At 38.3% G+C, this 26999-nt stretch overlaps 1 protein-coding gene across 3 annotated transcripts in view; it reads right to left on the bottom strand.

Annotated features, from left to right (window-relative positions):
• The window catches only part of LOC126750968 (allatostatin-A receptor), a 60710-nt gene extending 51492 nt beyond the window's left edge, over window positions 1-9218 (bottom strand). Inside the window, exon 1 of one of the 3 annotated variants that reach the window (XM_050460847.1) lies at window positions 9137-9218. The gene's annotated coding sequence lies outside the window, so the exon portion shown is untranslated. Of the gene's footprint in view, window positions 1-3326; window positions 3404-3429; window positions 3750-9136 lie in introns of those variants that run through there. The other 2 variants (XM_050460844.1, XM_050460846.1) reach the window with 2 other exon arrangements.
• Window positions 9219-26999: the final 17781 nt, after the last annotated feature.

Raw genomic sequence — 26999 nt, 5'->3', positions numbered from 1 at the left:
GAAAAAAGGATGTCATACAGAAATCTAGCAAAACGGTGTAAAGTCAGAGTTAATGGTGTAAAAAATATGATAATAGAGTTCAGCGAATCATGTTCTCTTAAAGATGTATCAAAAAGTGGGCGAAAAAAAGGCCCTAGTGATCCAAATCTTGAAGCAAAGGTGTTGACCTTAATAAAGCAAAACAAATCAATGTCTGTGCGCGATTTGGCCAAAAAAGTTAAAACCGATGCTACCCTGATTCAAGGGGTGAGGCAGAGAAATAATTTAAAAACTTATAAAAAACAAAAGATTCCCAAAAAATTCAACGACAAATAAAAATAGGGAAAACAAAGCTACGGAAGTTGTACGAACGTTTGCTAAAAGATCCTGTTAAGTGTTACCATGTCTCCAATTCTATACAAAACCAAAAGATAGTCCTGTCGACCAGTCAGTGTCAATAATTGAAATAGAAAAATTTGGCAAGAAAATACTCATCGGGCAGGCTATATGCTCTTGCGGCCTTAAGACCACTCCATTTTTCACAAGGGTTCTATATCGGCCGACAATTATATGAAGGTGTGTCTAAACCGTCGCCTAATAGCATATTATAAAAAACACATCGTGTCAACATTATTTTGGCCCAATTAAGCCACAGTGCGCGACGCTCATTGGCTTTGTTAAAGGATTATAATGTCAATTTTGTTAAAAGAGAGGAGAACCCTCCAAACGATAAAGAAGTATTGGGCAATTATCAAACGGAACTTGAAAAAGGAACATCGAGTTGCCGAAAACGTCGACGAATTTAAAAAAAACTGGCTTAAGGTAAGTCGAACCGTTACAAAAGAAGGTGGGCAGAATTTAATGAAGGGAATTAAATGAAAAAATTCGGCATAAATTAAGAGAATATTTTTTTTTACTAGTTTTGAGTAAAAGTAGATAAAAACTCTTCTATTTGCTATTCCAAAAAGTTACAAACAAGAATTAATAAAATCCGTTACGATACAAATAAAATATTGTGTGCAGTTACTTTTCGGTACAATCCTTATAAATCTGATCTGTAGCTTCTTTAATATTTAATTAGTTAATATTAGTTGGAATATTTTTTATCAAAACTGCCTTGTTTGCTATTTTTTTATTTATTTTTTCCTATTAATTTTTTCACTTATTTAATTAAATTGAATAATGTATATGTGATATTTTGTTTCGTTTTATTTCTTTCTACATTATTTGACATTATAAACTTCATTTTAATTTAATTTATTTTCGTTTTATTTAAATAAATTAAATTAAATTAACTCATTAATTTAAATATAAATTTCTTTCTAATTTATTTTATTTTACTAAATTTATTTTATTTTAATTTTTGATTTAATTCCTTTTTATTTCATGATATTTTCTTTTTATTTTAATTTATTTCGTCTGCCAATTTTTTGAAAATATAATTTTATTATTTTTATTAAAAAGTTTCTTACTAAATATGAAATCCACTTCGTTAGTTCCAAGAAAATTCAATTTTTTCGAGCCAAATTTTCTCTAGCGGTGAGGCCCATTTCCGGTTCAATGGGTATGTAAATGAGTAAATTTGCCGCAATTCGGACGAAGCGCAACCTAAAGAGATTCATGAGCTGGTATTTCATTTAGAAGAAACAACGGTTTGTTGTGGTTTATAGGCCGGTGGAATCATCGGTCCATATTTGCTCAAAAATGATGCCGGTGAATACGTAGCCGCCATTGACGACCGTTATCGCGCCACGATAACCGACTATTTGATGCCTGGAAAGTCGTGTCTCGACGACATTTGGTTTCAACTAGACGGAGCCACTACCCACACATCGCATCAGTTAATAGATTTATTGAGAAAACACTTCGGTGAACTGGGCCGATCGATGGGCTACCAAGATCAAGTGTGATATCACACCGTTAAACTTTTTTCTGTGGGGATATGTATGTAACTACATGCGAAAAATCCCGCTTCACCTCAGGCCTTGGAGCAAACCATCAGTCAAAATAGTCGAAATGCTCGAACGAGTCATCGAAAATTGGTCGCAGCGTATAGACTATTTGAGGCGTAGCCGCGGTTATTATTAGAAAGAGATAATCCTCAAAAAATAAATGCCAAAGAATTGGAACAAAGATCATCCATTAAATTTGAAGTTTCTGTGTTTTTTTTATTTTTAAAGTAGAGTACAACGAAATGTAAGCTGAGAGGAGGTAGAAGAAGAGGAGATTATACAGTATTTTTTATACGAATTCCAAGCATTATATAGGAAAAGAATCTCAACTATCGGCTTGATGGTCTTCAGAGGTTGCGTAGATAACAAGTTTTGTACTGCTTAACTTCATTTGAAGCACAGGTTGGTTCAGCGGGGAGACAATAGAGTGAGGGCATTTTAAGTTCGGACCTCGTAAATTTCTAGGTGTGTTGTCAGACAGCAACTCTACCTGCGTGCTTAATAATAATTTTGCAAAGCTTAATTGAACTAATTTAATTGAAGAGATATTTATACTTTTTATTTATTGGGTGGTCGAAAAAGACTTTTCGTATTTTGTCAATAGATGTCGTTGCAGTCGTATATATGCAGTGCTACCAAGCACATTATGTCATATAGGTGTTGGAAAGATGAGATTTTAAGCTTCATTTAACCAAAACAAAATTTTAATTCGGGGGAGTTGAAAAAGTTACAGCTGTTCAAAAATTTGTGAAAATAATGGTGAAGTACGCTTTGTTTTGAAATTTTTGTATAGAAAAGGAAGCCAGCAATGAAATTTGTAAAGTTTACAGAAGCCCTATGTTCCACCTAGGAACTACGGGAAAAATATATATATATACATATACAGAGACGATGCTATATCAGTTCGTGTAGCGAAACTATGGTTCGCTCGCTTCCATTCTGGAAATTTCGAAATAACAATTTGCACTGATGAAAGTTCTACACTAATGAAACTATGTCTCTAGTGGAAAAATGGCAAGCAATGGTCGACCAAAATAGGTACCATATTTGTTTATTTATTTACTATTATAAATAAAAAGAAAAGTTGAAGTTTGATTAGAAATACGAAAAGACTTTTCGACTATATACATTGGTTGAATTCATTAAACTTGTATGTAACATTTTCTTAAAAAAAAAAATATTTTATTTAAAATAAATTAAAATTGTCATGTTATTATTTACATTTACGCATAATTGATGTTGTTTACATTATTTAAATATTTGTATTTATTTTTTATATTTTTTTCTATAATAATTTGGTCATTTTTTTTTAATTTCAATATTTCAGAATCTTTTGCATGCCTCAATTAATTTCCAATTTCATTTTTTATAAAAAAAAATTATTTTGAAATTCACCTTCTTACGTAATCAATGAGCACCTCAGTGCTTTTTGCTACAATTTTATTGCATATTTTTATTTATTTAATATTTTTTTATTTATTAATTTTAGTAAACTTACAAGTCACAATTAAGTTTTTCGTCTTTTCTTTAATTATTTTTTATTTTTTTGTTATTTTGGGTTTTTCTTTTTACAATTTTTCTTTTCCTTTTTTTGCTTTTTTTTATCACCTAAAACATTCCCACTCAAATTGTTTTTTAAAGCAAAGTTTGTCACCACAGACACTTGCATATATACACGTACATATTAAATATACCGTTAGACGCGCGCTATGCACTTATAATGCAAATTTTGCAATCACTTTAAGCGTCACTCGTTCGCCACTGTGCTCGTTCCTGCTTATACAGTTAGTTACCGTTACCGCAACAATGCCGTGCTAACGCTTTGGACCGCATCTCGCGAATGAATTAATACATTTTTGCATAGAAATCGACAATTTTGCGGAGCACGAGCAAAGTTGAGTGAAATAAGCACACAAGCTCGCACCACTACACCCACACAAACGCACACATATGATGCATAGAGACATGTACTCCGTAAAGTGATGATCCTCAAATGAGTCAATTCGACGCGTTGGCTATTTGCTCAGTTAGACACACACACACGACGGCAGCGGCGGCAAGTTTATCTTCACTTTGGCATTGAAAGTGTTGCTCACTTTTCATGCGCTTCAATAAACCGAAATAACAATATCCAATTAAGCGCGCACACACAAGCGCACATAGATATATAAAATATGTATATACATATATACTATATATACATATATGCATGTGTGTTTGTGCATATGTTGGCTGCTCGTTGAAAGGTGCGCGAATGAGGTGTGAACAAATTGTGGCAGCACAAAGCAGACGCCAGCGAAAAATTCAATTAGATTTGATGAAAGCGCACATAATGCACACACACACACACATACAACATACAAGCGTGCGGCTGCAGGAGCGTTAAAAATCCGAATTATGCAGTAAAAAGTGAGTTTTGTTTACCATTTATTGAGAAATGCGCGCATACACACACATACCTATGCACAAATATTCACATTCACATATACAACTGTGCGCGTTTGTGGTTGCTTCGCATTGTTGCTGCTTTAGAGCATCTCAGCAATGTCAATGGCATTGTCCTTTAGAAAATCCCGTTAATAATATAGAATTGTATAGCAAAGTCAATACCATCAAGATATCAAGTTAATTCAGCACATACAGTCACACACACACACACACACACTCACACAGACACACAGACGCATACAATCATGCAAGTAATAATCAAATCTAGCAATTGCCACTTTCGCGACGAATTGGCTAATTTGCTGTTATATGAGATCGTCGTTATGAGTATGAAGCTGAGAAAAATGAGAGCAAAGATTGTTAGAAAATTGTAATGTATGGTTTTGAGCAAGCAACAGCAACAAATAAATAAAGAATATATGTGTGTGATACTTTAAATATACGCATGCTTGCTAGCTATGAACCCTGGAAGACAAAGTTTGCTTAAATGGAAGTAGTATATAACCAATTTAAGCTGATAATTTGAAAGAGAAGGAAGACCCAAAACAAAAACTATGTATATTCCGTTCAATGAAAGCATAGTAGTCACCAGATATTCAGTAATATGAAAAAAAATGTTAACTTCTGTTTCATTGCATTTATAATAGCCTTCACAAATTCTTTAAAAAAAACTTGGCTTTGGTCGTTCAGTTTGTATGGCAGCTGCATGCTATAGCCTTCCGATCTGAACAATTTTTTCGGAGTTTGCTTTATTTCATTAGACAATAAGCCATGCCAAAATTTGTGAAGATACCACATCAAATGAGATAGTTTTCCTTACAAGCACTTGATTCGGATCGTTCAGTTTGTATGACAGCTATATGCTATAGTGGTTCGATTTCGACGGTTCCAACAGATGAGCAACTTCTTGTGAAAGAAAAGATGTATGCAAAATTTCAGGTCGATAGCTCAATAAACTGAGTCACTAGTTCGTATATAGACCAGGTGACGGGCATGACACTGATCATTTATATAGTATATGTATATTTTACAGGACCTCCGACGTTTCATTATCCACTTCGTAGCGAACTTAATAAATCCTGTGCAGGGTCTAAATATCAAATAATATATTATGCTACTGAAAAAAGTCACGTATACGCATTGGCGCTCATAAAATGTAAGACTTTTGAAAATTTAAGTTTTGTGTGGAAAGAACTTTTTTTTCGAATATTTAATAACGTGCATAGCCCCCTTTGCTTCATAATTAGTTTACGTCAAACTTATATTATTTTGAACAAAGTAATGGAAGTATGGAACTGACTAGTGAATAGTTATTTTATTATTAGATGTAAAATAGTAATACAATTATTATTTTACATTTTGATAGGAAAGAAGCACTAGCTACTGGGGCTTTCGGCTAGAATAGTTATAATACTGGTTAATAAACTAGATAATATAACATAACTATCATTTGGCAATAAGCAACTGTTTTGAAGTATGCACTCATCAAATATAAATGAATCCTGATTGAGCAAAATCTGCACCATTATTGAAGTGAATTTCAAACAAAACATAATTAATTTCAAAGAATTATAAAATTGTTTAAGGCATTTTGCAATTTGATCGGCATATGCTTCATACTCCAACCATATACAATGTATTTTTTCATTTACATATGTTCTGACTAAATAAATTTCTTAAGAGAAAAAATAGATATTATTATAAATAAATAAATAAAAATAAAGAAAAAGCATAGCAATTTAGCTGATTTTTTCATGTAAATCACCAAAAATGGTTATTTTTTGAAATTATTGTATGGGGAACCCCCCAGGAGAGTTCCAGGGGGTGTGCCACTGGCATGGGTGGATCGGCCGTCCAAAGTTAGTGGGGATTGGTCATACATTTGGACTCGATTGGAGCACTCTAAATGGGTCAAAGTGGGATTTTTCAAAATTTGCCCCTACCCAAAGGTTCGACCCAAATTGGGGGACATCAAAATTCGTTTCAGAGGTATGGTTCCTTCGGCAAAGTATCTTATTTTGATCCCTAGAATATGATTTTCATAGAGCAATGGGCGATTTTTTTGCCTCCCCACAAATCGACCCGGCCTAATATACATATGTGTGATTTATGGAATATAGCTATATATGTCTGTCCATAAGATGAACAATGAACTGAAATTGGACATGCATTTATTGATTTTTGTTGATTTTCATCGGTTAAAAAATCACGTATTGAACTTAAAATGCAGACTTTTGAAATTAACACCATTATTACAATATTCAACAACATAAATGAAAGTTTTAGAAATTAGTTTCCATATTAAAAGCCAGATTTCTTATCTTATATAATTACATATATTTATTCTTATCACTGCTACTATTTTAACCAGCTGTGTCACAGTTAAAATAATATATACATATATGTATAGCAAACATTTTAATATTGTGCAATATGAGACCTTATTCGACAGATACGCCTCACACTTTAAATTAAGTTGCTTCTCAAAAGATGCCTTTTATTGAGCGTTTGTGTGTTGCTGATTCTAGCCAAGTGCTACAGCGAGAATTTATATCTATATATGTATTAGGGTGGGTAAAAAAAAATTTATGTTCTTTTTTCGGTTGATACTCGAAATGCCATCTTAAGGAAAAACAATTAACTGCAAGGCGGTGGACCTTCCAGTTACAATCTCTTACTAAGCGAATCTTTCTTAGATTCTTCTTTCTTAGAGCTGTCTATCAACCATTTTTTCAGAGTAACAAATAAATTTAGTAAAGAAATTTTTTTTTACCCACCCTAATATATACATATGTATCATTTCGAAACACCCATTTTGTGATTAGAACATTGAGAACAGCAAGACTCTATTCTAAATGGAAAATACTGTTTGAATAGGAACTAATTGCACTGCTATTATATTATTTAACGCCATTGCTGTAATCAATGTCCATAAGTATGCATGTATGTGTAGTATGTGTTATTCACTTAAAAAATTCGTTCAAGCATATACATATTTACACATATACAAACACATGTACAGTGATATATATACGGCAGCGGTACGATAACTACTTAGTCTTGCCGGCCGAAAGCGCTACTAGCTCAAAAAACGCACGATACTTTTGTAAAGTGACTGCTATAAATTGACTCGAATCGGAATCGTAGAGGACGTGCTCTGTTTTTAGGCAAAATGGAAAAAATAATATCGACCGTACTTCAATTCTTGTTTTTGGAAAGGAAATCTCTCGGTAAATGCAAAGAATGTTGAATGCCGTCACTCTTTTCCAACGACTGCGATCAGCAAAAGTCATTCAAACGAGTTTCAACGTGGTTGCACATTGGTTTTTGTTCCTTACCAACCAAGTGTCCCGAAAATGGCTATGATTGAGGTTAACGTACTAGAGTATACATACGATCTCGTATTCGCGGATTCAGTTCCTAATTAGCGAGATATTTTAGTATGTACGTGACGTAAATAATCGCGTAGGTCACACCATGCAAGAAGTTTCGAGCATGAGAAAATTGTCGATGCGCTCATTGTCCCATTTGCTCTCTTCACAACGGTGCTGGAACCTATTAAGGTGAAATTCAAAAAACTTTCTGTGCCATTTCACGTTGAAACGTGGATCTTCCGTTGCGCAGCTGACCTTACGAAGAGTGGACTTCACTTAGCAAACTTGTACCGAAGCAACCGGGAAGAGCGAGATTTTTATTTCCAATGCGGTGGTCAACGACCCCACAAGCCTTTTTTGCGAACTTCAAGGCAATTTTTTTAACTTTTCTAAATTAAAATTTTAGGAATGCTGAGACAAGCGTGTCGAACAGAAAGAATAATAAATGTCGTTATTAAAAATTTTAGTTTTTTTTTTAGTAGATGAAGTACTTCTTTAACCAACCTCGTACGTGGAGAAATGCTTTAAGGCGGGTGAATTTCGCTTTTGAATAGCAGAAATGTCAATATCAATATCTATCCAATATCGATTATCGAATATCCAATATTCATATCCTATATCCAACACCCAATATTCAGTAATCAGTATCTAATATCTAGTGTCCTACATCCAATGCACAATACACAATATTCAGTATCCAATATCAAGTAACATATATCTCATATATCAAATATCCCTTATTCAATTATCGAAAACAATATCCAAAACAAGCCGAAAACTATCCCATCCTAGTGCATATACCATATATATATACTTATAAATTATATAAGTATGAATGCTTGTATTTGTTTATAGCTGTTGCTAAACAAGCGGAGATAGCCAGCAGAAATGAAACTGAAGCCAATCTTTGCAAATGTCAACAGACAAGTGGCGTCACAATACTTGGCGACAACAAACAGAAGCATACCACAAATAAAACGACGAAGCTACGGAGGCGAGCACAGCGCACGAGCCAAGGCACGACGGGTGCGCGGGAGGTTTGCTAAAACGATAAAGATTATAATGCCGGCAACGGCAGTCAAACTTCAGCCAAAAATAGGGCGACATATTGTCACCGCAACACTGAAGGCGAATGAGGCGAAACCAAAACCGAAAGAACAGGCAAGCGAACGAGTGACCAGGCGCACGAATGCAAGTTGCGGATTTAAATTTTACACACGTTGCACGAGCACAGCAGCAATGCAAGCGGTTCTTAGCACGCGCACTATTGAATATGCCCACGCACTGGACGCTCTTAACCAAGACTGGGCGACCAAATTATTTGTTTACTTCGCGCAACCAGCAGATACCGACGTTTGCTCTTACTTTCATTTTTGTTTATACCTTTTGAATTTTCTTGAAAAAGCTTCCGACACAGGGAATTCGACTTTCGATACGATTTTCGAGTACAAACTGCACACGTTCGTCTCCAGCGCACAACTGATGAGCTGTGGTTGCCACGGACGTCGCGCGAGGCTCACATTGGACCGCCGCCACGGAGGCGCTACAGCCGTACAAACCTACTGCAGGGGCATGCCACCAAGTGTGGGCACTTTTGGCTACACTAATCGAGCTGACGACGCTGTTGACTTCGCAATTACTGCTGTTGCTCTTGTTGTTGCTATTTCGTTGATTGCCAGCATTTGAGTGTTTTGCTGTTCGCTCGGTTTAGAGCTTGTTGCCGCCTCAGATGATTGCCTGGCTGGTTGGCTGGCTAGCTGCTTAGCTGTCGCGCTGGCTAATATGGCATATGCGCTTCCAAATGTCTCCCACCGCGTTCGTACGCTCACTGGTCGGTGGTGTGATGTGCGTTATAAAAAAGAAGTAAAAATCTAATGGCAAACAACAAAATAACCACTCAGCCGCGGAGCAGAAGTCACAGCAAGCATAGCAGTAATGAACACATCAACAGCACACAACAACAATGAGTGTGAGCCATAATAAAAGCACGAAATTGTGGACGAAGCAGTAGAAGCAGCAGAAGCTGCCGCGGAGCCGTCATAACACCAAAATTGTCCACAGCAGCGCAGAGTGTTGCAAACGCCACAAGCTCAGTGCCCAATCTCATACAAATTTACTTTTGTTTTTGGTGAGAAACATGGTCGAAGCGTCAGTCAAAGCTATCAACAGCTGCCAAATGTCGTCTCGTCTGTTTGTTGACACAGATAGCATAAGAGGCCAGCCGCTGGGGTATCACTTTGGGCTGTGACGTCGATATGTACCCTTCTCGAAGAGAGGCAGTCAGTCAGTCGGTGTCAGGTGCCAATGATCTAGCAAAGCTTTTGATGTTGCCATTGCTTTTAGTTGTTGTTCTGCGGGAGGGAGACAATCGTTGGCGCTTAATTTCATTGATTAAATTTATCTACAACATGGTGAGAATAAAGAAATATTGCTTCTAGTTTGGGAGCGACAGAATTCCTAAGTGTAGTATGGTATTAACGGCATTCTCAGAGGTCATGAAACCTGTTTATAAATCCACTTCTCGCTGAGTTTCGTAAATATCTTCTTCTTCTTTATTGGCTCAGGTCCTTCTTCACTTGGTCTTTACAACGGACTGGATTCTTCGCTTCCCCTGCCGGGTACTGGGTCGAATAACCTCAGAGCTAGAGTATTTTCATCCATTCGAACTATGTCAATGCCGTCGTATATCTCTTACGGCCCATCGTCAGCGGTAGTTGCAAAGGGCCATAAATCTACCGGTGAATCTTCGTATCTTACAATGTAAAAAGAAACAAGTAAGGAAGGGCTAAGTTCGGGTGTCACCGAACATTTTATACTCTCGCACGATAAAGTGATAATCGAGATTTCATTATCCGTCATTTACATATTTTTCAAATACCGTATTTGTGTAAAGTTTTATTCCGCTTATTCATTGTTTCCTAATGTATATAGTATTATACAGAAAAGGCATCAGATGGAATTCAAAATAGCGTTATATTGGAAGAAGGCGTGGTTGTGAACCGATTTCACCCATATTTTGTACATGTCATCAGGGTGTTAAGAAAATATTATATACCGAATTTTATTGAAATCGGTAGAGTAGTTCCTGAGATATGGTTTTTGATCCATAAGTGGGCGACGCCACGCCCATTTTCAATTTAAAAAAAGCCTGGGTGCAGCTTCCTTCTGCCATTTCTTCCGTAAAATTTAGTGTTTCTGACGTTATTTGTTAGTCGGTTAACACACTTTTAGTGATTTTCAACATAACCTTTGTATGGGAGGTGGGCGTGGTTATTATCCGATTTCTTCCATTTTTGAACTGTATATGGAAATGCCTGAAGGAAACGACTCTATAGAGTTTGGTTGACATAGCTATAGTAGTTTCCGAGATATGTACAAAAAACTTAGTAGGGGCGGGGCCACGCCCACTTAAAAAAAAAATTACGCCCGAATATGCTAATGCGATCCTTTGTGCCAAATGTCACTTTAATATCTTTATTTATGGCTTAGTTATGACACTTTATAGGTTTTCGGTTTTCGAAATTTTGTGGGCGTGGCAGTGGGCGGATTTTGCCCATCTTCGAACTTAACCTTCTTATGTTTCATGATGATATCTCAATTTTTACTCAAGTTACAGCTTGCACGGACGGACAGACGGACGGACGGACAGACAGACATCCGGATTTCGACTCTACTCGTCACCCTGATCACTTTGGTATATATAAACCTATATCTGACTCTTTTAGTTTTAGGACTTACAAACAACCGTTATGTGAACAAACTATAACACTCTCCTTAGCAACTTTGTTGCGAGGGTATAAAAACATGCACACTTTTAGTGAACTGCTCAAAATAAGAACTGTAGGTGGAGTAGGCTGGCGGAATCTCATCATCAAGTATAGTTTCAGGCTACCCGACCAGTTTCTTTTAAGCGGAATGGCTGTCATCAAGTTAGCGGTAGATATATTGCTTTGAAGTACAGCCTCCTTCATAGAGGTCTGCATTTACTCCAAAAGTCGAGCGGCTATAACACCTTGCGCTTATTTACAACATCTTCAAGCTTTTTCCATATTTCACTTGTATGGTTGCCCGGCCATAGCTGTATCGCCGGAAAATCCAAAGCCGATGAACTTGCTAGGTAGGGCACTTTTGCTCCAATTTCATTCGATAGGAGGCGAGTCGACCTTTGATACCCAGTTGTGTTCCAGCCTTGATCTAGGGAGGTCTAGTGGTCAACAACCAGAACTTGTGCGACTGTGAGATCCTTCTAGTCCAAAGTGAACTGTAAAAGGTCATCCTAACTTTTTGTGTTTAGCAATATTAACTTCACGACAAGTGTAGCTGTTTTAACTGGTCACTGTCCAATAGGCTTACCCGCGGTGTGACCATTTAGTCAGACGACCTTTGCCAAAGCTGTATGCCGGTATATGGGCAGAGAAGGAGTCGCCAATGTTCGCCGCCTCCATTACCCAAGTAAGCCGGTATGAAGGCAAAGTGTGTGAGAATTTCCAAGTGTTCAGTCACGTCTTCTTTTAGAAATTTAGATCCTCTTAATCTGATAGCAACTTTTGCAGCCACACACCTTCCGATGATGTCTACGGGCTCTATGTGCCATGGTTGGAGTGGACCACACATGCTGATGCGACCGCTCGATCAACGTTTTCGGGTTTCTTTGCAAGTGTGGTTTTTTTCTAGAGCCCTCCACTACATAAAGACTCAATAGAACATAATGGGCTTGACTATGGTGTCGTAGAGCCAAAGAACCACTTTCGGTGAGAGTGCGCCTCGCCGCTTCTCTACAACAATATAAAACAAGCGATGCATGTTTTGCTCTCTCTTTGAGGTTGGGCTTCCATGAAGCTTTCTATCCAGGATGATACCTAAATATTTCACTGTACCACAGAGTCTAAAATTTAGTGGACTATTAAAATTTTCATTATGAAGAGCTAATTCTAAATCAATAGGATTTTCGGAATTGAATACTCAGAAAACAACACTCCACTCCGTCCACTCCAAGCGTAATACAAGTATTACATGTTGCATAATTGGTTTACATAGACTGCTAGCGAGTTAGGTGCAAATAAGATATTAACACCAGCGCACCGGCATGTGAATTGAAAAAGGTCAGTGAACACTTCCAACACAGATGGGAAATTTCGCAGCAATGTCGGGGAATGTAGAAAGAAATCGCTTAACGCAATGCTCATTGGAAGGTGAATAACCACGAATTTAATTCATAATTTCGCCGAAGTACAGCCGCAAGCGAGAGCAATGAGCTCAAATGTGAGCCAGGGCAAGGGTTATTAAGTGTAATCCGCCACCGAAGGAGGATGAGTTGAGTGCTTGTTGTTGCCAGGTGAAACGCACTACTTGCCTCAAGCTAACCACTCTGCTACTAAGCCACACATGTACAAGCATTCATATGTGTGTGTGCTTGGTCGCAGTTTTTTCGATTAAGCGCTTAAGCGGGCGCATAATTAAGAGCTGGCATTGCGACGAAATAAATTAAATTCATATTTTAAATCGGCGCTACATTTCAAAGCGACTAATCCGTTTTCCATTTCCATTCACAGCGCTCTCTCTATGTTTATATATGTTGTCTGTGCCTGTGTGTGTGTCTACTTCGCTGAAATTTGAAATTAAATCGTTTTCGGTGCGCAGCAGCGCCGGCGGCCGCGTTTTTGTGCAATTCACTTATACACTTTCACAGTTATGAATGGACACAATACTAATGCGTGCTTTTCTTTTTTTGGCAGCGCAAATTTTAAGTGAATTAACGCGCAAGTTTAACACAGCGTAAATGATTTCGTTTTCAAGGCTAACAAGTCAGTCGCAGCGAGTTTAGGGATTAGTTGAAATAATTTTGCCGAATTATACAGTTGCACACAACCACACATTCACTCACATTCAAAAGAGTTATGCGCTAAATGTGCGAGAAATGTAACAACAAGAACAACAATAACAACAAAATAGTGTTATTTACGTATTCATTTGCTTATTTACAGAACAATTTTGCATTAAAATTTGTGGCAAGTTAAATTGTTTTTGTTTTTCTTTTTGTGGCAAACGAAATGCGAAATGTGTTAATATTTTTGGCATAAACTCGGTCATTTAGCCAATTGTAAAGATGTGCAGTCAGGCGGTACAAAGCAAAGTGAAGTTATTTCTTAATAAAAGTGTGGGGTGGATCCAGTTGTGGGTGGAGCCAAGTGTTAAATAATCGAATACAATTAAAAATAAGTATTATTGTATCTTAAATACATATTTTCAAAATATTTCCAAAGTAAGATGTTTGTCGATTACATTTAAGGTGACACAAATAAAAAAAACCAAAAAAGAAAAACGTTAATTTCGGTTGCACTGAAGATATAACACCTTTTACATGTTAATCTATTATAGAATAAAGTGATATTTATTATCATTTAAGGAAGAGCTGAGTTCGGGTTTGGTTTGGTTTGAACAGTTTTGGTTCGATTTGAGAACCCTTTAGTCATAAAGTGCTATGCCTTAAAGGCACTATTCGTGCAAAGGTTTTATTATCCGTCGCAACGTTTTGTTCACATAACGGTTGTTTGTAAGTCTAGTAAAGTGATCAGGGTGACCGTCTGAAACCGGATGTCTGCTCCGTCCGTCCGTCCGTCCGTAAGCTGTAACTTGAGTAAAAATTGAAATACCATGATGAAACTTGGTGCACGATTTCTTGGCTCCATAAGAAGGTTAAGTTCGAAGATGGGCAAAACTGCCACTGCCACGCCCACAAAATGGCGGAAACCGAAAACCTATAAAGTGTCATAACTAAGCCATAAATAAAGATATTAAAGTGAAATTTGGCATAAAGGATCGCATTAGGGAGGGGCATATTTGTATAAAGTTGTTTTGGAAAAGTGGGCGTGGCCCCGCCCCCTACTAAGTTTTTTGTACATATCTCGGAAACTACTGTAGCTATGTCAACCAAACTCTATAGAGTCGTTTCCTTCAGGCATTTCCATATACAGTTCAAAAATGGAAGAAATCGGATAATAATCACGCCCACCTCCCATACAAAGGTTATGTTGAAAATCACTAAAAGTGCGTTAACCGACTAACAAATAATGTCAGAAACACTAAATTTTACGGAAGAAATGGCAGAAGGAAGCTGCACCCAGGCTTTTTTTAAAAATTGAAAATGGGCGTGGCGTCGCCCACTTATGGATCAAAAACCATATCTCAGGAACTACTATACCGATTTCAATGAAATTCGGTATATAATATTTTCTTAACACTCTGATGACATATACGAAATATGGGTGAAATCAGTTCACAACCACGCGTTCTTCCAATATAACGCTATTTTGAATTCCATCTGATGCCTTCTCTGTATATTTCGAGTATATACATTAGAAACCAATGATGATAGCGGAATAAAACTTTACACAAATACGGTATTTGAATAATATGTAAATGAGGGATAATGAAATCTCGATTATCACTTTATCATGCGAGAGTATAAAATGTTCGGTGACACCCGAACTTAGCCCTTCCTTACTTGTTTTTAATTTTAAATCGGCTCTATCCTTTTCGTTTTTCTAATCAAACTTCAACTTATTTTTTTATATTTATAATGAACTTTAATGAACCAAATTTGTACCATTTTGGTCGACCACTTTTTGTCATTTTTCCGCTAGAGACATTATTCCATCAGTGTAAAACTTTTCTGGTTTCTCGGCGAAAAACTGCGACAAGTAATTTTCAGAGGCTTCTCCTTGAAGCCAACTTTACTCCATTAAGGGAACTCTGCATTGACCAAATCAAATGGTAGTCCGATGGGCAAGATCAAGGCTATGTGGTGCATGCATCAGAACTTCCCAGCCAAGCTCTCCCAGTTGTTGCCGAGTCATCAAAGATGTGTGTGGTCTAGCGTTGTCCTGATGGAAAACGAAGCCCTTTCTGTTGATCAGTTCTGGTCGTCTTTTTTCGATTGCTTGCTTCAACTTCATCAGTTGTTGATAGTAAAATATAGAATTAATAGTTCGACCAGGTGGGAGCGGCTCATAGTGGATGATTCCTTTCCAATTCCACCAAACACTCAGCATAACCTTTCGAGGCGTCAATCCTGGCTTTGCGACCATTTGTTGAGCTTCACCACGCTTGGACCATGATCTTTTTCACACATTATTGTCGTATTTGATCCACTTTTCGTCTCCTGTTACCATTCGCTTCATTTCATTTCGTTTCAGCAAGGAATTGCAGATGTTAATTCGACCCATTCAATTTTTCACAGACAATTCATGTCGTACTCAAACATCGAGCCTCCTTTAGTAGCCAGCCTTTTTTAAATGGCTTGATGATGAATATGACGTTTCTTAGCGATGTCATGGCTACTTATGTGACGTTCCTGGTCAATCTTTTCCATAATTTCATCAACTTTTTCAAATATAGGTCGACCAGAGCGAGGTGCATCTTTCCCATCGAAATTTCCAGAATGAAAGCGTGCGAACCATTTTTGTGCTACACGAACTGATACAGCTTCGTCACCGTAAACTTCCCTTTTTACATAAAAATTTCAAAATATAGCGAATTTTTTCATTATTTTCACTCATTTTTGAACAGCTGTAACTTTTTTTCAACTTCCCGAATTTTTTTTTTTTTGGTTAAATGAAGCTTAAAGTCTCACCCTTCCAACACTATATGGTGTGACACAATGTGATTGGTAGCACTGGAAATATACGACTGCCACGACATCTATTGGAAAAATACGAAATTACTTTTTCGACTACCCAATAAGAGTTTTATATGTTGATTTAGTACTTAGTTATTACATTATTCGGTTAGTGGCGTTTACGGGCGCGGCGGTGGTCCGATGACACCAATTTATAAAATCTTCATTACTTTTTTCCAAGCAACGCACGTACCAAGTCTCATCAAGATATCTCAATTTTTACTCAAGTTACTGCTTGCACGAACGAACGGAGGGGCGGACAGACAGTCACTCGGATTTCAACCCAGTACTACCTTCTACAGTCAAAAGATCCTATTACATTTCTGACGTGAGAAACCTGTTAGTCGTTTAACCACGTGATTCGGTTCTGAAAATATATCCTCATACTATAGAATCGATACAATTGAGTGTATATATGTGACCTGGTCTACGAAAAGGGGGCTAACGTGCGGAAACTAGTTTTCTGGGAAAAGCTGTTAAAAATAATCGTCAGTTTCTCGTTATCTCATTAATTGTTCTCCTTTTTTTTGACACCTAAGCCCCCTTTTCGTACACCAGGTTACATATAATAAAAACCTAACCTTAAAAAGTGCTTACGAAGCTTTCGCTTCTATTACGACTAGCATGTAATTTGGCAAACCGTTGTCATCTACGCTGTAGATCCCTATAGTGGGAGCTCAGATCGCGTAGGACTATCATATATCCGATGCTTCTGAAAACTTATAGAATTGACGGGACATAATAGCCTTTAAAAATTTTAGAGTAACCCGCCTATAAGAAGAGTAAATCGCTTATCTAATATGTGATCAGTTACTTTTGATTAATGCACCAGAAAGTAAAAAAAAAATAAATCGGTTGAATAGCCTTGCCTAACCAAACTTAACCTAACTTCTAACGGATTGGGAGAAAACTAAATTTGCATGTTATTTATTCCTAATATTTATTGGCAAAATAGGTTTTTCAGTCAATACGACTACATACAAGCTATGTCAACCTTAGTCCATTTTTCATACAAGTCACTTGTTAGAAGCACTCTCTCTGAACTGGGATGACATGAACTTTCGCTTTTCTATTATTTTTTCTGTTAGCGCGCCAGTCGTTTCTTTTTTTTCGCTACGTGGCGCCAATTGGATATTCCAAGCGAAGCCAGGTCCTTCTCCACCCAACGTCATGTCTTCCTCTTCCTCTTTTTTACTCGTCGTACTTTTTAACTCAACGTCAGCCGCTGTCTTTTTTCGCTCATGTTTTTTTAAGTTTCCAGTCTTTTCTTACAAGTCTAACATTAACCAAAATATTTTGAGCCGATTCTTAAGAGTTGTTGAGGGCCTCCACTCTCTCTAAACATTGAGCTGCCGAACACACGCTAATTGACATATGGAGATCAAACTCAACATGAACATAAAAAAGTGTCTATCAAAAAAGCTTTTAAATCAAAACTATAATACCCTGGTGTAAATTGCGCGCGGGTGTAAAAAGCATAAGAAAATCATGAAAAATTTAAAGCGGCTCCGCAAATATTCGCAATGTATTTTGAAGCGGAAGAATAGCATTGCGCAAATCCTTTTTGGCATTCTGCTTTACCTTCTATTCTTTCTCCACCACTTTTGATTATTTTGCTGCGCATTCAAATTTGCAACGCTATCATCTTTTACGCATAAGCAGACGCAAAGTGTTCGGAGATATTCTGATATTCTTTCGGTTCTGGTTTCACCTTTTCTATTTTGCCATTTTTTATTAGTTTTTTTGGTTTTTTTTGATCACACAAAAGCCGCTTGCAGACAAGAAAGAATGCGAAATGCATGCGGCGGAGAGCTGCGCGCGTCCAGCAGCCCAACAACCACAGCGCAGTGGCGTTGCCACCCTGCAGCACCGCAGCCGTACCGCTTGCTTCGTTTACTTTGCGCTTAATTATTCAAATTGATTTCTTCTTCTTCAATTCCTCCACATTTTTGCATATATTTTTGTTGTTGCATTGTTTTTTTTTTTTTGGTTTTTTGCTTTCCACTTCTTAGTTATTTCTATTGAATTCCAGTTTTCTTGCAGTTAGTTTACGGTCTTACTTTCCCTTGATTTTCGCTTACCTTTTATTTTTATGAATTTATTTAAGCATCGGCTTCCTTCCCACTCTCTCCCCCTTCAGCCGCTTGGATTATATTTTTTGGTCAGCTGAAGCCTGCGTAGAATTAAAATTGGCTACGAAAAGTTTCGCTCATCAAGCTTAACGCTGCGGATATGCTCCGCTGCCTTTGCACGAGTCCGTCCGTCCGTGGTCTTCTTTTATTGTATTTTAATTTTTCTTTCGGAGATTAATTGCGAAAATTAATTTAAAACAAAGTAACCTAAACAAGGATTTTATGGAGATTTGCGGCGTACAAGAAATGCGGATAAAAGAGTTTCAAGTGAATTGACGTGGAAAGTTACATGGAGTGAGCAATGAGCGGCATGTGGTGGGCGGTAATGTATTCCGGCTGCAAATCAAAATTCGGAAATGCTAAACACTTTGAAATCTTTAAACAAACCAAATTTGTGTAATTACATTTTGGTGTATGGATTCAAGTAACGTTGATGGTATAAGAGATGGTCTTGTGCTCTCTTCCTACTCAGTGCAGTCATTAGAGCGCGATATTCATGTAACGGTCTCAGAACATGTGTAATTGTTGCCGCCGGCGATACATTTATTAGTTGTTGGCCCCAAAATACGTCTCAGTATCACTGATACTCATCCTTTCATCGGCTAACATTACTTTCGTGTCTAAGAACACGAGAGAATCGCTTATGGTACATCCGGAGAACAAAATGGCTGCTGAATCAATGCGAAACGCAAATCATTTTCCCACGACCTTCATTAATTAAATGATCCATACACTGTTTTTATTGAGAGCCCATGAATCCACATGGCATAGAGCTGCCGTAGATCCAATAATATTATTGAGTTGTATCTCCAAAATTTACCTTTAATACCCTTGAAAGATAAACTACGTATATTCTGATAAACCTCATTTTATGGTCAACCCAAATCTATATGTAGATTTTCTTCTTTTTAAGTCCGTCAAATACCTATTCTGTAGGGTTTATCATATTCCGGGCTCACATGTCTTGTATGCAACCATTTGCAGGAGCCATTGTAACGTGTAACGGGATATAGTTATGCTTCTGGGTAATCAGTTACAGTAGTATACCCAATTCTTACTCTTGCATCCTTTCCGCGCACTCTGGAAACATGTGTAACCTTTATGTAACATGCGAAAGCCAACAGGTGTGGAGCCTGGGGTCACGGCTAAAAGAAAGGAAGCTTCAGCGGAGCCCTCTGAAATATTTGGATTAAGGGTTTGTTGAAGTCTAATTGCAGCGTCTGTTCACCAGAGGTGCGGCTGCAGCGGGCGTCGGTCTTGAATTCAAGCGGATCGCTATATAAAAGTGTAAAAAGCTTTATACTAGTCGCCTGGCGAGGTTTTGCGCTGGATTTGGGACCCGCCACGTAGAAACCACTTCCAATCAAAGGGAAACAACAGACTCGCATGTAAGACCGCACTTTTGATGACGACTACGGCAAACGTATTAAGGACAATGATTTAAGGGATTGCACCTGCAATGTATAATCCCTAAAAGATTGGAAAGATGCCGATGACCGGCTGGTTGGTATCCTCGTAAAAGTAAAGGCTGACATCACCGCCGTCCAAGAAGTGCGATGGATGGCACAAGAACGGAGACGAGTAGGTCTTTGTGACATTTACTACATCGGTAATATATTACATATAAAGGAGCGAAAATTCGGTGTGGTATTCGTCGTGGGAGAAAGACTCAGTCGTCGACTCCTGACATTCACTCCGGTGGATGAGCGTCTAGACACAATCTGCATCGGAGCCTGCTGAACGGCAGTGAAAGTGGAATATCCCGATTCTCCAATCGATGACGATGGAATAGATGTTCCATTACCCGACTATGATGAGATTCGAATAGCAATTGCTCGCCTGAAGAAAAGCAGAGCGGCGGGGGCGATGAATTGCCGGCCGAGCTATTTTAATACGGCGGAGAGGAACTGACATGGATGATGCATAATGCTGTGGTTTGGTATTTCGGGAATAGCCAAAGTGCCACCCTCTTGCCTAACGACCCAGTACAGAACAGGTCATATGCAAGTCGCTAAAAACGATACACAATTAACTTACCGATGACTTGATGCTTCTATTAAACTTTGCAAAAAGTGTTGACATCCTACACGTCGTAAACTTGAGCTCGCGTTAAAGTGAACCTTAATCTGATTTTTCAGAGGACCTTTAGGTCTATGTGTGGCGTGACAGGCAGTTAGTATAATCTCACCTAAAGTAGAACCATTGTAATATATATGTACATTAAGCGACTTTTCTTCGCTGTTTTCAACTCAACTCGAATAAACAACATACAGGGTTTGTACGGAAAGTATTGGGACTGATTTCCTTCCGCCGCGACTGTATTTCGGAGCGTGCGCGCACCGGCTGGATTCGGTAGAGGGCGTTCCTTACTAACGAAATGAGCGGCTGGTCAGTTGTCTCAAAGCACCTGGAGAATCAGGCTCACACCGCCTTTCTTGTGTACAGCTACCTAACCAAGGCCGGAATCCCAACGCTTCCGCAGCCGCCCTACAGCCCAGATGTGGCCCTCTTGGACGTTTTTTTATTTCCTTGCCTAAAAAGGACGATGAACGGCAAGCATTTTGAGAGGGCAGAGGGGATCCAAGCAGCATGCACCTCGGCTCTCAGAGAATGCCTTCCGTGACGGCTTCAATGCTTTCAGCGAAGCAGATTTTGAAAGTTTTTAAAGAATTACAACGATTGGTTTATACATTTTTTTTTTAAATCGACTCAGTCTTATTACTTTCCGGACAAACCCTGCAGAGTTCAAACATTGCATTAGGCAAGTCTACTGTTAGCAAAATATTTAGTCGATCCTTTTGTAAACGAAAATACAAAGCTCTCACCGACTCTCAGCTAGCTTTTCTCTTCCAGATTCGAGCTGCTGAAAAGCTCCACCGAGTGTGAGAGAGAGAGAGTGATAGATGAAACAACTACTCAGATCTATCAGTGTCATCTATCTTTCTCTCTCACACTCAGTTGCACATTTTAGCAGCTTTTCTGATTACTTGGCAGAATTCCTTTTAATAAATTCTCTAACATTCAAATGCAACTCTTCCTTATTTCCATAAAAGCACCGGCGCGGATTCCCAAAGTCAGGAAGTTTTTATCATCTATAGTTCGGTTATAATAGCAGCAAAAAATTTTAACTTCGATTGCTCCGAAGCTATAACACCTTTCACTAGTACAAACGATTCCTTAGAATAACTTGATTCCGGTCGAACTTCTGAAAATTGTATGGTCTAACACCAGGGAGTAGAACTAAATCGCTTGAAAAAATTCTCCAATATGGGAGATAGTTTTAAAGCTTCTATGCATAGACGCAACACTTGTAGTTCTGCCTTCTCATCTGCTCTCTTAATTTCGTTATTATAGCGGAAATGTTTCCGTAACTTTTTGTGTTTTTTTTTTTTTTTAAGTCTGGTAATCAGATAATTATAACATTTTACGGTAAGATAGCGAAGGAAACCCAAACGCGGACTAAGAGACGCAGCCAATCAGTATAACGGAGGTTGAGTGAACAAAAGCGAATGAAAAGAAAATATTTCAGTGTCATTAAATTGACTACAATGAACATAAAACCGAGTGCAGCAGCAAACAGTAACAGCAACAACAATATAATAAAGGCGCTGCAACAATGGAAAAAGAGAATATGAAAAACAAAAACTGTAAACAAAGGTGCTCAGCCACTAAAACAATGACAGTGCCGATAACAATGGCCGCAGCAGCCAGCTTCCGCGCCGGTGTGACCGTGCGTAGCCAGGCGATTGAGTGAGTTGGCGGAATGAAGCGCAGCCGGCAACAAGTATTTGTGGCACAGCCGGCGGTGCAACGGAAGCGGAAATACGCAACAGACTGAAAAATCACATTTCTTATGGCATTTAATAAAGTAGCAGCGAATGCAGGCGCCAAGCGGTAAACTAGCTGACAGACTGACAGGCGAACAGATGAACACCAGCCAAGCGGTTGGCCGTTGGCAGAGTGGCTCTTAGAATGCTTGAATGGTTGAAGCGAACCGGAAAACGGATGTTTGACACGCAACTCTTTAGTTGTTAAGCCGATAGTGTGCAAATAATAACAAACTGCATGAAATTATTAACAAAGCTCTTGTCGAGCTGACTAACTGCTTGGTGCTGGCGCTAGGTATGAGTGAGCCGATGAATGACAGGGGTCACAACGACGAAAGTTGCCTATTGCTCAGCTTTCACTTTTGTTTTATTGTCGTATAGCGATTGCGTGCAACACCTGCACCAATTCATATTGAATGAGTTTAGGTCACAATCGAAAAGGAGGTGGTGAGCCGCAATTGATATGCTTATAAATAAAAGCAATATAACTGTCTTAAATATAAATGTCTACTAAAAATAAGCCAATTATTTTTGCTTTAAACAGAAGGTTTTTGATCCATACTCATAAAACTTCTCGTCCCATTGGAAAGACTGGAGGAGTCGTTTTTACTAGATTCTTTTGAGGATAAGTTTTCACGAGCGAAATCATACGCCATAGACAGGAATTGGTAGTAATCACTTGGTTCGAGGTGCGGATTAAAAGTTGGATGAACGAAAATATGCCAACTAAGCTCCCGCAGTATCTGGCGCGTCTGACGACGATGTGGGATGTCTGGCGTTGTCCTGATGCAAAATACATAATTTCTCTCAAATTGGCTTTAGGCGCTTCTAGATGACAGACTGTCAAATAGTTAACAGTACACGCCCGACTTAAGAGTTGATCGTAAAAGAAAAGCTTACAGTGGATGATTCCCAGGCAGTATCACCAAAATTATACAGGGTGCAAGTGTAACCAATTAAAAAAGCCATACATAAATTCGGTTTGGAAAATTATTTTTATTTATTTTAAAGTACAGAAGGTGTGAAAATAATCATAAATTCAGAACCAATTCACTTTTGCTCGATATGACCACCTTTTGCCTTAACTATGGCCTTGAGACGGTCAAAAACCGAATCGCAAGCTGCCCGAATGTGACTTGCCGGTATTTTGGCCCACTCAGGGACAATGGCTTTCTTCAGCATCTCGAGACTGGTGTATTTTTTACTTCGGACCTTGCTCTCCAAAATGGCCAAGAGAGAATAATCCATTGGATTCGCATCTGGTGAATTCGAGAGCCATTGTGTGGTCGTAATGAAGTTCGGAACGTTGTTTTTCAGCCATTCTTGGTTCACTCGCGCTTTGTGAGACGGTGCTGAGTCTTGTTGAAACGTCCATGGTTTGCGACCGAAATGTTTGTTTGCCCACGGCTTCAAAGCAGCCTCCAGAACATTTTCCCGATAATATGTCGCATTTACTTTGACGCCAGGTTCGATGAAAACAATTGGAGTGCGCCCATCTGCGGTGACAGCGGCCCAAACCATTATTTGTGGCGGTTGCTGCCTCCTGGTGTCGAACCGATGACTTAGATTCTCGTATGAACGGTCGGTCAAGTAAACCCTATCGTTTTGAGAGTTTACGAATTGCTCAATTGGAAAAATTTTTTCGTCAGAAAACACAATGTTCAGAATTTGACCGCTTTCGGCCAAGCGAAGCAACTGCTTCGCTCTCTCAAGTCTTACTTGTTGCTGCTTCGTCGTGAGATCATGGACCTTTTGGAACTTGTAAGGCTTGATCTTGAGCTCATTTTTCAATATGCGTCGGATGCTGCGGTCGGATATTTTCAGTTCTTTAGCCATTTGATTGGCACTTCGTCGTGGATTTCGCTCAAGTCGCTTCTTCGCTTTCCGAACCATCTCACGTGACGTTGCAGTCTTTTGATGACCACCTCCATGGCGTTTTGTGATACGAGTGATGGTGCGATAAACAAAAACCTTATTCACATTAAGGTGTTTGAGCTCACGAACAATTGCTGGCTGTGATTTTCCAGCTAAATATAAAGCAATCACACTATTACGTTTGAATTCCATCGCTGATCACTTTTTTTGCGTTCACTTTTGGCAAACGCTTTTGTACACTTGTGAACAATACTCCGAACTGTCATTCAGCAAATTTATAAACAGCTGATTCCAGTGCGACAGCTGCGTGAACGGTCTGAAGTTGGTTACACTTCGAGTGTTCGGAATCTTCCTGTCCGTCAATCCTGGCTTCGAACTAAGTAGGAAATTGCGGATTAAAGTCCTCTCTCGACGAACAAAAACAAAACTCAATAAGTCTTTCATTATTCTCGTTCTGCTATATGGTGCAGAGGTGCCGTTACGAGTTTTCGAGACGAAAGTTCTGCGGAAGATTTATGGCACTTGGCACATTGGCAACGGCGAATACCGCAGTCGATGGAGCGACGAGCTGTACGAGAAATACAACGAACACGACATAGTTCAGCAAATTATGACACAGTCGCTAAGCTGTTTAGGTCATGTCATCCGAATGGATGAAAAATTTCAGCTCTGAGAGTATTCGATGCAGTACTCGCCGGGGAAGCAGAGCCAGAGGAGGACCTTCAAACCGTTGGAAAGACCAGGTGGAGACCAGGAACATGGCGCCACTTGGAGTCTATAACTGGCGCCAAACAGTGAAAAGGAAGAACGACGGGGCTCTGTTGTAAACTCAGCTGTAACGTCGCAAGCCGTGTCTACGCTAATAAAGAAGAAGTGTTACCGGAACTGAATCGACAAAACCAAAATTGCGTTTGATTGGCTTTTACAGTATCGGAACCATTTGGTGAGAATGGATGAATTTGGAAAGATAAACCTGCTACTTTTGTACTGTTAAGGTTTAGTTATATTATCATTTTAATTAAATAATGATAATAATAATTGGAGAGATAAGGACAAACATAGTTAAAGAGAGATAATGTGAGAGTTTAAAGTAAATATAGCTATAAACATGGAGATGAAGATAAGGGAAAGTGACAGATATTAAGCTAGAACAAATATAGATAGAGATAGAGATCGTTCGTTATTAAAATAGATATTGGGAAAGGTATTGAAGTTTAGAAAAATAATTATTTACAAAACGATAAAGAGAGTTGAAATTTATACCTCTGGTATTCAGAATATTATGTTTGTGATATTATTATGTTTACGTCTTTAGCCGATAACACTGAAGGGGGGGATAATACGCAAAAGAAAACTTGTTTTCTAAAAGCGAATAAAGTTGTCTACTTTAGTCAAAGGACATTTAAGCTCGATTAAGGAAATTGATAGAATGAGAAGCTTTTCCCAGCTTTGGAAATTAGTATTTGTAGGTCACTATCAGCTTGGTCTATGTGTCTATGTTGAGAATAATAACCTTTAATCGTATGAATATCCATAAGATAAAAAATTACCTTGAAATAAGCAAATTTCAACCGTTAATATCTTTCAAGCGGTTAGATTTATGAAAATATCGTAAGCGACCTTTTTTGTATGAAAAACGAAATATTTTATCAAGTAATTGGAAGCGATATTTGAATTTTTCTAACTGATAATAAGAAAGAAATGGAAAACTGTAAGACGGATCACCTTTCAGTTAGAATTAAGAGCTCATACTGGGACAGACTTTCTTGGGGGTGAACAAGAACCCATTTTTTTGAGTACCAAGCAAACAAAAGTAGTCGAAATTTTTGACCCACCCTAATACACATAGTAAAAATCTGGTATTTATGTATGTATAATTTTTGACTAATAATAAGAAATAAATTTGACCAGATTTTTGAAAAAAAAATTCAAAATTTTTTATTGGTTTTTTAACGCTTTGTTAATTAAGAGTATTTAAATTGTTTGTTTTCGTGTTGGCAACTCTGCTTAGTTTAAGTTGTCACAATCGAATTATTTAGCGCTTGGCTAATACAAATACAAATATAACGCTTGCAATGCTGTCAAATTGTCATTTATCATCTGAACATATGTTATATATGTAGATACAGGCGCACAAACATACACACGCGCATGCCGCGGCGCAGGCAATATCTTATCTCAGTTGTCAAAGCGTTCACTGTTAAGGCCAAACGCACAAGCTATCTGCTAGGCGTTGTCATTGCGCCAGTCGCTTTTGGACAAACGCGTGACTAACGACTAATGAAAAACAGACGCCGGCGAACGGCAGACGCTAGACGCTTGACAACAGCAACAACACGCGGCATTGTGACGACATAAACGGGTGATAATTTCCAAACATATCGACTTGTTTACACACACGATACCGGTTTGGCAAATAGCGGAGCGTAAGTAGCCTACAGCGGAGTATTGTGCAACTGAAAATTAATTGAAAAAGTAATAATAAATGCAAATAAAAACACGAAAATACAATGGCAAACAAAAAAGGATGACAAAAATTACAAAAAAAAAAAACTAATTTCAGTTTAACATTAAATAAATAAGTGGAAAATAGAGCACTGAAAATCGTGCTAGATAATTTATGAGCGCAGCGTCGCGCAGCCTAAGCGCTATGGGGCGTCTACTCGAAGGAGAATCGAAGTCAGTTGCTGAATTGCGATAATATTGGCAAGTGATCGACGCAGCGTCGAGCGACT

This window comes from Bactrocera neohumeralis, chromosome 2 (genome assembly GCF_024586455.1).
Source record: "Bactrocera neohumeralis isolate Rockhampton chromosome 2, APGP_CSIRO_Bneo_wtdbg2-racon-allhic-juicebox.fasta_v2, whole genome shotgun sequence".
Classification (NCBI taxonomy): Eukaryota; Metazoa; Arthropoda; class Insecta; order Diptera; family Tephritidae; genus Bactrocera; species Bactrocera neohumeralis.
This window is presented reverse-complemented; position numbering and strand designations above follow the sequence as displayed.